The sequence below is a fragment of the Protopterus annectens genome, chromosome 11.part0, assembly GCF_019279795.1.
Source record: "Protopterus annectens isolate FY-2018-M chromosome 11.part0, PAN1.0, whole genome shotgun sequence".
Classification (NCBI taxonomy): domain Eukaryota; kingdom Metazoa; phylum Chordata; order Ceratodontiformes; family Protopteridae; genus Protopterus; species Protopterus annectens.
Window position 1 is genome coordinate 676,822,873 of NC_056745.1, and position 17,812 is coordinate 676,840,684.

Below are 17,812 nucleotides of genomic sequence, written 5' to 3' on the forward strand. Positions count from 1 at the left end.
ATCAAGCCAGCCAGCAAAATGCCATGTTACTAAGGTGGAGCCTAGGGTTCCAAGCATATGATATGTCAATGCAGCACTGCAGTGGGATTAGCAATGCCAATGCAGATGAGCTCTCAAGACAGGGAATTGGGTAAGGTATACCCAGATAGATTCAACCCTCTCAAGCAATGTTTTTCAAGGGTCACTTGAAAAACTAGCTTGAGTTTTCAAGGGGGGGGGGATGTGAAAAGCTGAGGGGCTGCCAGCCCAGCCAGATAGAATTTTATTAATAATTCATTGTCATTGTAAATATTAATATGATCCACAGGCTTGTGTAACAAATGTAAGAAAACTGTGTTATGTTCTGAGCTTCAAAAATGTAACCACAGTGCAACCCTGCTGGAAGAAGGCTGACGAGTAAAGCATTTTATGACTGTCTCATCTCAAGTTAGGAGACAGGATGTCTGGGCTAGGAAATTCTTTCTATTGTTCTAAGACAGAGATGATTACTAGATTTTACATGTAAAGTGTCTTTTATTGCTGTGGCTTCCTGGCAGGTGCAGATTACAAAAAGAAATGTTAACATTTTGAGTTCTGTGAGCCTGGGAAACTTAAGTAAAAGTGTCAAGAATGATGTAATCTGAAATGACTCAACAGTAATGTGTATTATCAATTTAAGACTTTCTCAGAGAGAAAGATTGAGCATTTTGTATTTGTCTACAGAGCTGACAGCAACTCATCAGCACTTTGCCTTGTAAGTAGAATTTAGAGCATAGATTATTTTGGGTCTATATTGCAACATCGAATGCTTAAAACAACGAATGATGTTACATCGACACATTTTCAGTGAAAGCTATAAATGTCGAATCCGAAGAACAGTGATTTCTTTCCTAGGGAAAGAAATCGCTGTTCCAACCCCTGCAAAAAAAAAACACATTACACACTTCCAAACACATACACACATACCCACTCCTAATTATACCCCACAAAAACCAGTAAACAACTAAATACACATATGCACATAACCAAAACATACATTTAATGAAAAAAAAACAATAAACATTTTAAACCATATGCACTTACCTTAACCCGCACCCTAACCCTAAGGTCAGTAACTCTTGTACATTCACATAAACAGCTCCAAACACATACACACTTACCTTAACCCTAACTCTACCCCCCCAAAACAAAAGTAAACAACTGAAAACACATACACACGGAACTCAACCATACATTTAACATAAAATATACAACAGTAAACACTTTTGTACATATGCATTTACCTTAACCCGCACCCTAACCCTAAGGTCAGTAACTGTTGCACAATCACGCTTGGGAGCTATACCGGAAAGGGACCACACTACACTTCAGAACACGGCAAAACAACGAAGAGGACAAGCGACTTCTTTCCCAGGGAAAAATTTCGCTGAACAGCCGCTTTGCTGTTTTGCCTGTTCGCTCTACATGTGTCGACGAAAATGCATTCGACATAATGCATTTTCGTTGAACTCATAGGAACCCGATTCTCTTAGAGACAGATAGGAATATAGCCAGATTAGTCTAGCTGTTTTCTATATTTATGTCAGACTATCCTACAATATGGTTTAAAGTACTTTCCTGTGATTTCTGAACTCTCTAGTAGCACTGTGTTGAATTGATGAGTATTGTCTTGTGTTTTTATTATTTATTATTAAATATTTTTAAACCTTTCAACTGTGGCTGTTTTGTGTAGTGATAATTTAAGCTCTCAGAGCACTTGCATGTATTTGGTGATACTGTATAAGCTACTCCAATAGCCTTAGCTCTGGGTTACACTTACTATTTGGATAACAGTAATAGCACACAGTGAAATTGGTCACCCTTTGGGAAGGGCCTTATAGTAGCTGATAAGTAGTGGTTGATGGCAGTGATTTCTACCTTATAGTCTGGGCAGGAGGGGGCATAGCTGGAGAACCTGTGCCAGCCTTCCCCAGGAGTATCTGTGTGTTTGTATATAATTCGTATCTCAAAGTGTGTGTATGTCAGCTACTTGGGCAAGGACATGAAGCACTGGCTGGACAGAGAGGGTGTTGGAGGTTTTGGCTTGACCACTCGGCTGAGATCTGTACCCTGTAGCTGTGCCAGTGGGGAGTGTTATTGGGGATCTGGAGAGAAAGGGAGAAACCAGCCCCAGACTGACTGTGATCTCTGTGTGCTCTTAAGGGAAATTGTACTTTACTGTGTGTGTACTTGTTATCCTTCCCAATGTGGATGCCCCTCACTGGTGCTAGTGGTGAGGATTGAGGCTCCTTGATTACTGGGTCAGTGCACAGGCATCACAGACGCATTTGCATTCCCTGATACAATAATAAAGTTAATTAGGAGGTCATATGAGGGATCAGAGGCAAAAATTAAAGTGGGAGGGTTCCTCTCTAATAATTTGTGTCTGAAAAGAGGAACCATGCAAGGGTGTCCTCTTTCTCATGTGTTATTCATGTTATATTTAGAACCATTAGCAAAGAAAATAAGAGACTCAGTAATTCATGGATATAATTGGTATGGTAATCAAGAAAAGTTGGCTTTATTTGCAGATATTTTTATCTGATAAAACCAGAAAAGGACTTATATGTGCTGTATGCTGTGCAACATTCTGAGACAGTTTCAAGCTTTTTTTTTTTTTTAGGATGTGAAGTTAATGAAGTTGAAACAAAGGCTATAGCTGTAAACTATGTACCCCAACATGAATTAGTTCAACAATATCATACTTACTGGGATATGATAAAATGAAGTATTTAGTATGGGTTAAAAAGTATTCTGATATGCCAGCTAAGGATAGGTGGGAAGAAACTAAACAAAAGATAATACAAAATCTGAGAAATTAGAAGCTGTTGTCTATGGATATGGATAGCAAGAAACAAGAGCAAAAATGTTTTTAGTCCGTTTGTTTTAGTTAAGAAGGGAGGTGATGATTAGTGATCAGCAGTATGGTTTTATGCCAGGAAACAGCACTACAGATGCAATGTTTGCTCTGAGAGTGTTGATGGAGAAGTACAGAGAAGGTCAGAAGGAGATGCATTGTGTCTTTGTGGATTTAGAGAAAGCATATGACAGGGTGCCTAGAGAGGAGTTGTGGTATTGTATGAGGAAGTCAGGAGTGTCAGAGAAGTATATAAGAGCAGTACAGGATATGTATGAGGGTAGTGTGACAGCGGTGAGGTCTGCGGTGGGAGTGATGGATGCGTTTAAGGTGGAGGTGGGATTACATCAAGGATCAGCTCTGAGCCCTTTCTTATTTGCAATGGTGATGGACAGGTTGACAGACGAGATCAGACAGGAGTCCCTGTGGACTATGATGTTTTCAGATGACATTGTGATCTGTACTGAGAGTAGTGAACAGGTGGAGGAGACCCTGGAGAGGTGGAGATATGTTCTAGAGAGAAGAGGAATGAAGGTCAGCAGGACTAAGACAGAATATATGTGTGTGAATGAGAGGGAGGATAGAGGAGTGGTGAGGATGCAAGGAGTAGAGGTGGCGAAGGTGGATGAGTTTAAATACTTGGGATCAACAGTTCAGAGTAATGGTGAGTGTGGAAGAGAGGTGAAGAAGAGAGAACAGACAGGATGGAGTGGGTGGAGAAGAGTGTCAGGAGTGATTTGTGACAGACGAGTACCAGTAAGAGTGAAAGGGAAGGTCTACAAGAGGGTTGTGAGATCAGCTATGTTATATGGGTTGGAGACAGTGGCAATGACAAAAAGGCAGGAGTCAGAGCTGGACGTGGCAGAGTTAAAGATGTTAAGATTTGCACTGGGTGTGACGAGGGTGGACAGGATTAGGAATAAGTATATTAGAGGGTCAGCCCATGTTGGAAGGTTTGGAGACAAAGCCAGAAAGGCAAGATTAAGTTGGTTTGGACATGTGCTGAGGAGGGATGCAGAGTATATTGGGAAAAAGATACTAAGAATGAAGCTGCCACGTAACAGGAAAAGAGGAAGGCCTAAGATAAGGTTTATGGGTATGGAGAGAGGGGACATGCAGGTGATTGGTGTGACATAGCAAGATGCAGAGGACAGGAAGAAATAGAAACAGATGATCCGCTGTGGTGACCCCTAACGGAGCAGCCAAAAGAAGAAGAAGTTTTATGCACAGATCAGGCATATGTTTATCAACCAGAAGAGAAGTTGTGGACAGTAATTAATAAAAAATGAAGGCTTTTATCCGGGATGGGAAGAGGGCAAGAGTCAAGTGGGATACGTTAAGCCTTCAATAATAAGGTGGTTTAGGATTATTTGATTTGAAGCTATATTTTAGAGCTACACAGTTTAGTCTCTTCTACATAACACAAGCAGAAAGCCATAATTGAAAGTGGAAAGAAATGATGATGATGATGAAGCAGGAGGAAATTCAAGAAATAAGGAGAGAGTAGGATGTTGGATGCAGATCCTTAAGGAGAATAACAACAAATTCATACAGAATATTATATTCATAAAGTAACAGACAATATTCTAAGAACTAAACCAGCACAGGACTGGAGAAAGGAGATTTTGCCAATAGGTATGACTGCAATTAGGGGTACAGAAAATAAGGAAGTGGGGACTGGAATTTACTGGGGAAAACTGGCAAAGGAACCAAGGTATTAGAAACAAACAATTAGAGTGGAAAGGTAATAGAGTGGGAAGAGGCCAAGAAGACATTTGTACTACAGGCTAGAGACTGTCTTCCTTATTAGGGATTGATATCAGAGTATAGGCAAAAAATAAAGGGATAGGGGATCCTACATGAAAGACTAGCATCGGTAGAGTTTTTAGTCAAATCTACAACAGAAGCTGCTGTTAAAAAAATGATAATTAGTATAAAATATTGCATATAAAATATTGCACAATAACTATAGGAATTAATCAGAGGAGGTTAGAAAAGCTTGGAAAGAGAGACTGGATAAGCAATTCATAAAGTAACAATGGCAGGATGTAGGTATGGCTCCCAAATATGCAACAAAGTCTACAGGGTTTAGGATTTTTGCTTGGAAGTATATGCATAGGTATTTTTATACTCCAAGCAGACTCCAAAGAATTTTTCTTAGATCGATGGAAAATGTTGGAGGTGTGATGGGGAAGAATGAGGTAAATGGGAACATATGGTTTTGGAGTACAACAAGTTTGCCGACCCTGCAAAGTAATGTGTCATAAATACTGGAAGAGCAAATGGATATAACAAAGGAAATAATTTTTTGAGCTGGGATAGAGGATCTAAATTGCCTAGACATAGTAAAGTCTTGTTAAATTTAATTCTGGTGGCTGCCAAAAAAGCAATTGTTAAAAAATGGAAATCAAAGTCTAAAACGCAATACCACCACATACACAAATGCCATAGATATAGGCAACCTGCTGGCAGACAGGTTCAGTGAAAACTTCACCCCCTGTGTCCCCATCAGTAAACCAGGACATCCCCAGCACCTGCCCCTCTCCCCTAATCACCAGGGAGCAGGTCCTTAATGCCCTCTGAAAGGCAAAAAATACAGTCACCATGGGACCCAATAACATCCCTGGCTATATCCTACATGAACTTGGGAGTGATCTCTTAGTTCCATTAGACACCCTATTCAACCAAAGCCTGAGCACCGGCTTCATCCCAGCTGAATGGAGGACAGCCACTGTCATCCCTCTACACAAAGGTGGAGTGTTCACTGATCCAGGCAATTATAGGCCCATCAGCCTAACTAGCCTTATCTAGAAGGCCATGGAATGCATTATCATGGACCTTATAAATAAGGACATTGGGAACCTCCAAATGCTTGACCCCACACAGTTTGGTTTTATCAAAGGGAGATCATGCCTGTTAAATCTGATCAACTTCTTTGAAACAGTCACCAAAGCCATGGACGAGGGGAAGACGGTGCACAGCGCCTACCTTGATCTAGCCAAAGCCTTTGACACTATTCCCCACTCAGGCATAATAGATAAACTCTCCCAGCTAAGCATCAACCCATGTTACCAGATGGGTAGCTAACTGGCTCACTGATAGAACCCACTCAATCAAACTAGAGGAAGCCACCTCTAGTAGTATACCGGTAATGAGCAGTGTACCCCAAGGATCAGTCTTGGGGCCTCTACTGATTGGGATATACTCTTCTGAGGTGCAAGCCAAAACCAGTGGTCTGTGGCTGACCATGTTTACAGATGACTGCAAGCTAGGTGCTGTCTTAAATTCCCCTAGTGATGTGAACATCATCCAAGAGGGCCTTACCAAAACTAATGACTGGTGCTAGAAGCATGGCCTCAAACTGAATGCCAAGAAATGCATCATTATCCTCTTTGGGGAAAATGTCATCCCCACTAATTATCACATTAATAACAATATATTAAGCATGCAATCATTTGTGAAGGACTTGGGCACCCAGGTTGAGAGCAGCCTCACTTTTGACCACTGCATTGCATCTGTTGTAAGGAAGGCTTTCTACATGGCCCACTTCATAAATAAGGGTATTTCATCCAGGAACAAGAAGGTCATAATGTCCCTGTACTCCTCCCTTATCAGACCCATTATAGAGTGCAATGCCCCCTTCAATGTACACTGCCAAGCACATACAACAGTTGGAGAGACCACAGAGGTTCCTGACCAGGAAAATCCAGGGTCTCAAACAGCTGTCCTATACAAATAGGCTAAAAGCCCTGTCCCTCTACTAAGTCTCATACAGACTGCTCAGAGGTGACCTGTGTCTGGCATACAAGGCCATCTCAGACCCAGCCTTGATGGAGTTGCTGTATATCCATAAGACAAACTCCACTCAAGCAACCTGCATGCAAGGCCTTAACCTGGTCTGTGACATTAATAGAACTTGTTGGTGGGCTATTTTTGTGTCCCAAAGACTCCCCCATCTGTGGAAAAGACTCCCTCTCCATGTCAAGTGGAGTACCTTTCTAGCCCTCTTTAAGAGGAACCTGGATGACTGGATGGGAAACAGAAAATACACCCCTGGGATCCCAACTGTGTCCCTGCTGGACAGGGGAAACAGGTGCTGACTTTGAGGAAACATGGGCAAAATTCTTGGGTAGGTTTATAAGGACCTCCGGGCTAATAGCCTGGTATCATCCTATGAACCTATAAACCAGCCATACTTGAAGTAGTGAATATTTTAACACAGATAAAAGAACTGGAAATGGGATCTTTAGAAAAGTGTCGGAGCAAATTACATAGAAAAATATGGAAATTGTGGGAACAATTCATACATAAAATATTTTGGAGGAGGAATGAGTTTTAAGGGATGGCAGGAACTGACCAATTTATATAATATTGGATTGATTAAATTGTACAATAGAATACAAGTTTTGTAACTGTGAACAACTGAATATGGTTTGTTTTATTTTATATAAATTTAAGTTTTCCTATGTCACAAGTGATAATTCAATAAAGACATTGAATCTTCACTAGGGCCTTGTCTTTTTCAATGGCATATTGGAACATGGTGGACTCTAAATTTATTCTAGTGGCATCTGCATAGTGTTTTGTGCGTATCTTTACAAGACATTATATGCCAGTTTATTTTTCTAGATCCAGGATAGTCTTTTCTAGTCTCACTCTCCAAGGATTCCTGGATCATATCCTCCCACCTTTCAGCTGGACAGGCTTTAGTAATCAACCCATATAGCTTAAAGGCTACTGCAGCAATGGGAATGATGAACATAGTACAGTTTTGTAAGCTGGACTTAACCATAAAAGTAGATGTTCAAACTGCTCACTGGTCCAGTAGCTACACCTACCCTTAATTCCACAGTTTTTTGTATATTGTTATTTTTGGAATATAAAATTGTTGGTTATTTCTGGTTTTGGTACTTCAGGATGATACGCTCCTTCTTAACTTTTGGGCAAGAAAGTGCTGAAGTTTCTTCACTCTGACTGTTGAGTTTCCCTCCTCAGGGCTGCCCCAATCAGCAGTCAGAGTGAAGGTATGAGAGAGAGACACAGCTTCTGTAAACCGGCAGGTTGTTGTGTCTTGGGCAAGACGCAACTCATGTAGCCTAAAGGTTACTGTTGCAGTGCGAAATTGGAATGTTGACTGTTATGAGTGTCACTTACATGACTGTACTTTTCTTCCTAAAGTTAGACTTTTTAAGGGTACAAACATTAAATAATGAGCTGAGCTCATACAAAACTCCCTACCAGTAACAATGTGGCTTACTATATGACGACATTCTTTTTTAAAAATTAAGAAGGCAATTCTCTTTCTAAGCCTGTACTTTGAATTTTAAAAGCCTGTGTCATGATTTTTGAGAGCTCAGAGGTCGAGAGGTATTCCCCTGGGATAGGTGAGCTAGCATTAAGCTGCTAATTTCCTCCGTTATCTCCTTGACTGTCTTCAAGAGAGCGGGCTCATTACTTGAATTTAGGTCACCTTGGTCACAGCAAGGGCTACATCCTTCTGCATTATGTTACAGATTTTTATGTTATTTTGATAGCGTTATTTTAATGAAGACACCTATTATTTATTTATCCTTTGTTGACCAGGTTAGGGACACTACACTAGTTGCCTCTTTTCAAGGGAGACCTAGGGTAGTATGTATAATACTAGGGAAAATTTGGCCAGGACAGTGGAAAACTTCCTTTGCCCTTTTCAGTAGGTACTGTGGGATCTTCCACATCCACCAGAGCTACCACCAACTCATGCAGATGAAGCATCAGTTAAATGTCTCATTTGAAAGACAACACTATCAGGAGTGCAACACCTCAATTATGCTACCCACAACCTTCTGCACCAAAGATGAGTGTGCTACCTGTTGCACCACTGACACAGCTGTTATGCTGTAATTTTTTATTTTACTGCAAGAAAATTGCTGTTCCCAGACTGTGTTTCTACACTGTAGACTCAGCCCATCAGTCCCTGATGCTTTTTAGGGTCCCCCTACTCCATACTTAATATTACCATGGTCTCTGCAATGAAAAAATGGCTGTCCTAAAATAAACATTTTCATCAAACTCTTGATTAATGATTATTCCACATGGGAGCTGCATAAATAAAAAGAGGTATGGTTCAAAATCTACATTACTATAGGCGGTAATGTTGAAGAATGCAAACTTAACCAACTGTGAATCAAAAGCATTAATGCTTTACGTATTTTTACTGAAGCCAAGGCAGAGAGTTATTTGGAGTTTTCAGTTTTGTTGCCCTTTCTCTCACCCTTAAGAAACAAAATCAGCAGACCTGCACACTTTTTACAACAGAATAGTTAAATATAAATGTCTATATGATTTTATGGCTAGTACTTTTACTTGAAAGGTTCTCACTTTTGTTTATACATGCTTCAGTATCTGCAACTAGACTACTGGCAAGAAAGAAACACATGATGCTTAACATCTTGGACACTGTGATTCCCATGGGTCCTCTAAAATCTCTCGTGAGCTCCAGCTAAAGCCCACGTATATTCCAGAGGGGATACGTTCATCTGGTTTTCCTCCTTTCCATGTGGTCTGATAAAGGAACAAAACTGTCTCTAAATATGGCATATATAATCATGGAAACAAGCCAGTTAATTGATTTATTTTTGAGAAAGTGCCATGAAAAATAGCATATGGCTCCAGTGCAGATGACAGGAAGCTGGATATATGTATCCAAGTATAACTGGCTATTAGCCAAGAGGCCTAGATCCTGTTCAGCATTATAAAGTTTTGTGTCTCAACAAACTGATCTGCAATCATTTTTTGGATGCAGAAAAGTGTGGATAGAAATAAAAACTACTTTGTCTAATTAATGTTAACATTTTCTTTCATGTAAGATATGTGTGGTGCAGAATTTCATTTGCTCTGGCGTCCACTGCTTTATTTTTATTAATAGTTCAGAAATATTACTGAAGCATTGTTTCACATTACACCACTGCAGTAACTAAGGTAAATTAATATCTGACTAATTCACATAAATGTAGGCTGGTTAGATCTGTGCATGTTCCAGTGAGAATAACTCATGCTTACCCTCACAGCTGCTGGCGTCCATGTGTTGCCTTATGCTTTTTTCTTCATTGATCTGCACTGCCCCTGAGATCAGTTAGCATACCAGAATTATTTTGCTTCACACATTATACAGACTGTTTCTAATTCTTTTTATCCATACCTACTTATACTGAATTTTGATTTATTGTTGTTTATTTTTTTTGTTTCCATGCTGCCTTCCATTGCTTTTCATAGTTTAAGTGCTTGTAATTTATTGTAAATATTTTGCATTATAATGGGCTCATAAAGTACTGCTAACCTTAAAGTGAACATCATTTCAGCCTGTTTTAATTTCTTTTTTCCACACATTCCTTGGCATGTTAAAGAATAGAAACATATTCATGTAAGTTATTGTGGGAGATGATGTATTCATGCAAAAGTTACATTCTCATTCAGTTCTGGCACATATCTTTTGATTTTCTTCTTTTTATCTTTTTTCTTTCTTGTTTATGCTCTTAAATCTGTGTACACATTTTAAAGCAGAGAAACTTACATATGAGTTTCTAATCTGAAAATATCCCAATACACACAATATTAATACAACAGCATATGCTTTGTACTAGAGTAATAAATTCTGCAACCTTTAACAGTCAAGCATCATAAAATGTCTGTGTTCTATATAGTCATTGTCGTTTCAGTACAGCCAGATCATCTTTCATATCATACTTTATGACCTTTTCATAGTTTTAAATGAACTATACTTTGATGCCCCAGAGAATCCTATATTTGCTCCTGTTTAAGCTGGTTGTATTTTATGGAGCAGATTCTCCCTCCCTCAACTACGACCATGAACTAGGGTTTGTTTTGCTGAGGTGTGGGGGGTTGGTATATGAAAAGTAGTGGCAACTCTTTTGTCTAGGTAATGGCTTTCCACGTGCAGTAAAACAAAAAAATATCTGTAATACTTCTGGCATATAGGGACAGGACCACTTGATGCAAATGCCAATATAGCATCTGCACTCACATCTGCTCAGTGAAGGAGCTGGTTAGGCTGTATCTTTAGACACCTTCAAATGTTTGCGTTAGGCTGGCTACATCAGCAGAACTTTGACCAGTCAAAACCCTTGGGTTGCTGAGTCTTCCTCCCTTCAGCCATTTCTATAATGACTTAGGTTATTTCCCAAATCCAGGTAACCCATTAATAGATAGAAACAACCTCCCCATTAGCTGCTTTGCTCACTTATTTACATTTGAATTTTCATTATAGTTGGAGGGTACAAGTGAAATCAATGGTTCAGTGAATAAACTAACAAACTTAGGGTCTACATTGGCCAGTTCAAACTTTGCCTAATAGACATCACTGGCGAATATAGAATTTTAGAAGACCAGTTATCTAATGCCCGTTTAAATATTGATAAATCATTTGCCAATCTTACATATCTACATAATGAATTCCACATCCTTTTTGCCCTAATATTAAAGAAAGATCTTTAACCTCAAACTGGAAATAGGAATTCTTACATCTAAATTATTATTCCTTGTACAAATACCATGATTAATAAAATCAATATGTAAAATGGCAGCCAATAATTTCTCCTTGAGGCATCTAAATATCATAATAATGTCACCTGTTAGAAACTGGTAAGCCAAAGACTATGATGACAAATATATCAGTCTTTCTTTATAGGATAAGTTATGACAGCCATCTATCTGTCTTGTAAAGGTTTTATGAATCCATTTCAACTTCTTTAGTTATAAAACATTTAATGCACATAAAGCTCACCCCATATTCAACTGTAGGTTTTATACTTGTTGAATAAATCTTTAGTAACACCTGACTATTTCTACTTGAGAGACATCAAAGGATATTCCTCATAAGACTATAACATTCCCTAATAATGTTTATAATATTAACTTCAAAGTTAAGATTTGTATCTACTACCACAATATCTAGATCTGCCATTATGTCAGAAGAAACACAAATCTGATTGTCCAGGGCATAAGGATACTGATTCTGATTATTATGCCCAAAATGCAAAATGGAACATTTTCCATTGTTAAATCTCATACCTTTGGCTGTTATCTATTCATATAGGTTATCCAAGTAAGATTGCAACAGATGCCAGTCACTAGTATTAGTTACTGCCCATCCTATCATAATATTGTCTGTGAATTTACTTAACCGTGCAGAATTAGATTTTGGGCATTCTGACATCACCAGACAAAATAATAGTGGCCCTAGGACTGAACTCTGAGGCACATCCCTGGCTATCAATCTATACTTGGAGTAGGACTTTTTAATGTTCACTCTATAGGTTCTACCCAGTAGCCATTTGGATACCCATTTAGCTATATAGCCAGAGTTACTGGTTCTCATTAAAGTCCTTATAATTGTTTTATGGGGGATGGAGTCAAAAGCCTTAACTGCATCCAAAAACACAATATGATGGCTAGTGAATTATTCAATAAGCTAAACATATGCTCATAAAAAAAGTTATCAAATTAGTGCCAATGATCTCCCTGAAAGGTATCCATATATTTATATATATAGGGTTCCCCTTTACATCATTGACTTACCACAACATCTACTCACTTAACAGTGAGACAACAACATCAAAAGTTCAAAAGAGCAAACTCCCAGAATGGCGAATTTCGCCACCGGGAAACTAAACACTTGGCCACCACTGACAACCTTTGTTCTTTTCTCCACTCCAGTGTGATCTCGGAGTTGGAATATTTAAGTAGGGGGGTGTGGGGGCGAAGCCTCACACTTCGGTGGGTTTAATTTGTTTAGAATATATTTATTGTCAGCTCTCAAAACAGGTTTAGTAGTATTAGCTGAGTTCAAACTAGGTAAGGTATCAGATCTAAAGTAGTTTATCCATTTATATTCAACCAACTCTGTGGCATTTACAATGTCACCACCACGCAAATTTAAAGATATATTTTGCAAAATTCTAAACTTGAACTTATATAGTGCCCTTTTTGCTAGTATGTGTTTAAATAGGGCATTGGTTTCCACACCCCTATGAATGTCTGAAAGATGAGCTCCAATTCTTTCTTTAAATTTCACATTTGTTTTACCTATATAAAAACACTGGCATTCAATACAGTTAGCAATATACACTATGTTTTCTGTTTAACAGGAGCCAGATGCTCTAATCTCAAAGTTTTTCTTTGTTATTTATTTATTTATTTAGTTGTTTATTTATTTCCAGTTTGATTACCTCTGGTAATATAGACCCAATACATGTAGCTCAAACTAACTCCCCTATAACCAGTTCGTTTTCTCTTAATACTTTTCCCATCTCACTTGTGCACAATTTATTTATCTATTTTATTTATTTGCAGTTTGTTTTCCAGGATAGTCCATTGGGGTGCAAGGAGCCCATTTTCAATGGAGTCCTGGGGAGAAAAGCTTCAGAGAAATACAAATACCTAGTACAGAAAGAGCACAAATCCATAATATACATTTAAATTAAATGTTAAATACATGTTTTTTATAGTACAAACCCATATTGCACAATTCAAATAGATGTTACATAATACATAAATAAAATATTTTCATTAGGAAAATTACATCAGGTTAATTTTTTTTTTAGGAATTACAATGAGGTAAGGATGTAAAACTTTAGGAGGTAGTGACAGGCAACAAAGTTTGGAAAGTTCGGAAGAAAGTGTGGTAGTATTAGGATGGATGAGAGCAAGAGCATTTCCATTGTGAAGTAAGGTGCGAGTGCAGTGAGGTTTTAAACAAGGAGAGACTGCTGGTGGTGCGGATGGGAGAAGGGAGAGAGTTCTAGAGGCGTGCAAGAGAGAAGGACATCAATTAATTCCCAGCAGGATGTGTTGGTTTATGCAATTTAATTAGGTTGTGGGAATTGGATCTTAGAAGTCTGTTGGTTTATGCATTTCAAAGGTATTTGATAGGGAGGGGCAGAGAGACAGGTTATGAATGAGTTTGTGTGCTTGGATGAGCTGGGTATATGTGAGGAAGTCTGGTAATTCTAGCCAACTTAGTTGGTGAAGGGAATTACAGTGGTGAGAAAAGGCTCTATGACCTGGCGCAAATTTGGATATTTTGTTATAACAAGATGAGAGTTTTGTTTTGGAAATCCATCTCCACACTCCTTAACCCTGGAACCACCATAGCCCCTCTCCAGCCCCAGACAAAAATCCAGATGAAATAGCTCGGCTTTTCAACTTCCATTTCATTAATAGTATACTCAGCCTTATAAATCAAACTTCTTAAAAAGCTGAAACCTTGTTCGTTATCTGCTGACACCCTTCGTTGAGTACCTAAAACTTGCGGCTGACACAATATCTTACTCTGCTAGTATCCTTATTAATAGATCTATCAAGAATCCAGTTTTCACAACTTATGGAAGAAATCCATCATAACTGCACAAAGATGGTAACAGTAACGAACTGTCTAACTACTGACCTATATCTATTCTCTCCTCTCTATCTAAACTTTTAGAAAAATGCATTCACAAACAACTTATGAAAAATCCAACTGATAAGAAGCTCCTTACACCAACTCAACACAGCTTTCTTCCATCTCATAGTACCACCACTGCCTTCCTTTTCTTCACGGACATTGTGAACAAAACCCTTGACTCTGGCCAAATAACATCAGTACTTCTTAAACACTCAGAACAGTCTACTAAATAAAATAAAAAAGAACCCACGGAAGCAGCAACCCGAGCTGATAACGTTTATTGAGTGCTTTTGTCAAAACTAGTACTTGACTTCTTCAGAATAACCTCAGTACTTCTGTTAGACTTATCAAAAGCTTTTGACAGTGTCTCATCCCAAGCTACTTCTACAACTAGCAACTATTGAATGCTCTCAGTCCTCCCTTAAATGGTTCTCAAGATATTTAGCAGACAGGCAGCAAAGTGTTAGATGGCAAGGTAGCATATCTGAATACCTAGTAAGTAAAACAGGAGTCCCCCAAGAGTCCATTTTTATCCACTACTCTTCAATATTTTCATAAATAAACTACATACTGCCTCTCTACAAAGCAGACTTATCCAGTATGCAGAAGACTCCACCAGCATCACATCGTCTAACAGTATAACATACCATGTTATTTTCTTTAATAATTAACTGGTTATCTGAGAATATGAGACAATTGCTACATTGTCTTAGGGTGGACAAATCTACCAAGATGACCACAGAGACATTTAGAAAATGCATATTCATATTGTCCTGTTCTCTAATAAAGTGGGCTGTTTAGGATTAAGGGATGGGTTTTAACAGAAATCTCCTAGGGTACTAACTTGAGTTAAAGGCAAGATGTTATGTAATACTAGGATATGGTAGTGCTGTTCGATATGCAAACCAGTTTCTGGGGGTTAAGAGCAAGATGTCATATAGTGGTAAGATGGGGTACTGCTATTCTATGAGTAAGCTAGCTGCTCTAAGCTTAATTCCACACAGTGCCACACTGTTTAACAGTTTTCTGACCTAATTGGAACATTATAGGGACATTTTACTTTGTGGGCATTTGCTACTATATAGGGTATTGCTGCTCAGTGGGCAGCTCCTTGCAAACTTACCTGATTTATAGCAGAGGAAAAGCTTGAAAACTTACTGCTATGCCCTCTAGCCAATAAACAAGTACCTTTTGATCTCCCTGGAGTGCCTCCAACTCAGAGGGGCCAGGTAAACATGTTTTGTCTCAAGATGGATGTTTTTGGAATTTCTAAATGTAAAAGCACAGCAAAAGCAGCTTTGAAGTGCATATTAAACAACAAATAACTACCAAACAGCTTAATCCCTGGCTAATTCAGCCTTCTGCTAGGTAACTTGGAGGTGAGCAGAACTACAACAGACAACAAAGAAATGACTATTTTTGATACAAAATTAAATAAATGCTTTAAAAATGCTGAATATAGTGGTCATCGATGTAAAAAGCAAGTACAAGTGCAGTAAATCAAGAAAATATTTGTATCTTAGCTTGGATGGCTGTGGATGTCGTTGAGACACTTGAAAAATGTTGCAAAATTCTCTGCAAGTAAATACTGAGCCATGCAAACTTGCCTGATTTATAGCAGAGAAAAATTATTGAAAACTGACACCTATCCAAGAATGTATTTGGACTGCAGGTTAGAGATTGCCTTCCCTATCAAGGACTGATATCAGAATATAGGCAAAGAGAAAGAAATAAGTGGGTCCTAAATGAAAGACCAGCACTGGTAGAGTTTTTAGCAGAATCTAGAACAGAAGCTGCCATTAAAAAAGGAATAATTAGTAGATCATAAAAAATATTGCATGAGAACTATAAAAATTAATAAGAGGAAGTTAGAAAGAATTGGGAAGATAGACTGGATAAGCAATTTGCAAATAAATAATGGGAGGATATATATATATATATATATATATATATATATATATATATATATGTTGCCCAAATATACAACAAAATTTAGAAGATTTAGGATTTTTGCTTGGAAATGTTTACATAGATATTTTTACACCCCAAGTAGACTCCAGAGAATTTTTTCTCAGTTAGACAGCAAATGTTGGAGGTGTGATGGGGAAGAAAGAGGTACTTAGGAACATATTTTCTGGGAGTGCAGAGTGTTGGCAGACTTTAAGGATTCCTTGCAGTATGCACTGTCCGAGATACTGGGTGGGTGGATTGGTGTGACAAGAGAGATGATTTTTTCGAGCTATGATACAGAATCGGAATTGCCTAGACATGGTAAAGCCTTGCTGTGTCTAATTATGGTGGCTGCCAAAAAAAGCAATTACTAGAAAATGGAAATCAGAATCTTAGCCAACTATATTAGAAGTAGTGAATATAATAACAGGGGTAAAACAACTGGAACTGAGATCTTTAGAAAAGGGTAGGAACAAACTATATAGGAAAAAAATGGGAATTATGGGAATAATACATTCAAGGGAGGAATGAGGTTTAAAAGAAGGCCGGACTTAAATGAGCTGTTTAATGTTTGACTGAAAATGATTGGGTAGTAAGTGATGTATAATGTTTGCAACTGGGAGTGTGTCAGTATGGTTTGTGATGTAAAATGCTTGCAACTAGGATTGTGTTGGTGTGGTTCATTTTCATTTATATAAATGTATGATTGCTTATGTCATAAGTGATGGTTTATTAAAGATGTTTCTTGTTTAAAAAAAGGGTCAGGAATTGAATAATGTATTCAATGTTGCTTAAGTTATATGATATATAGCAATATATGTGATGTATAATATTTGCTAATGTTGTTTTAATATAGCTTGATTAGTTTTGTATAAATCTAAATTTGCCTGTGTCAGAAGTGATAATTCAATAAAAGTGTTTTTTAAAAAAAGAAAACTGACTCCTATATTCTCTAGCCAAGAAATAACCACATTTTGAGCTCCCTGAAGTTTTTCCCAACTCAGAGAGACCAGATCAACACCTTCTGCAACAAGATGGATGATTCTGGAATTTCTTAATGGAAAAGCACAGCAAAAGCAGTTCTTAAGTGCAAACTAAACAACAAATCAACTACCAAACAACCAAGTCCCTAGATATTTTCCCTTCTGCAATGCGATTTGGAGGCAAACAGAACTAGACAAAACAACAAACAGAGAATTGACTATTTTGCCGTAAATTAAATACAAGCTTTAAAAAGTGCTCAAAACAGTAGTGCTCACTGCATAAAGCAAATACAAGTGCAGTAAATCAAGAAAACATTTTTATCTTAGCTTGGATGGCTCTGGATACACTTGAAAAGCATTGCAGATGTGTCTGTAAATGAATGTGAAATTAAAGCCCAGCTTATAGTAGCATGTGAACAGGATGAAGACTTTGAACATTGCTGGCATTAAGAAAAAGTTTCCATGGTATTCTGAACTGTGCAGTGTTTCAGCAGCATCAACCAGATTATTCCATTTGAAGGAATATAAAACATTATCTTATTTCATTCACTTCCACCATCTCTG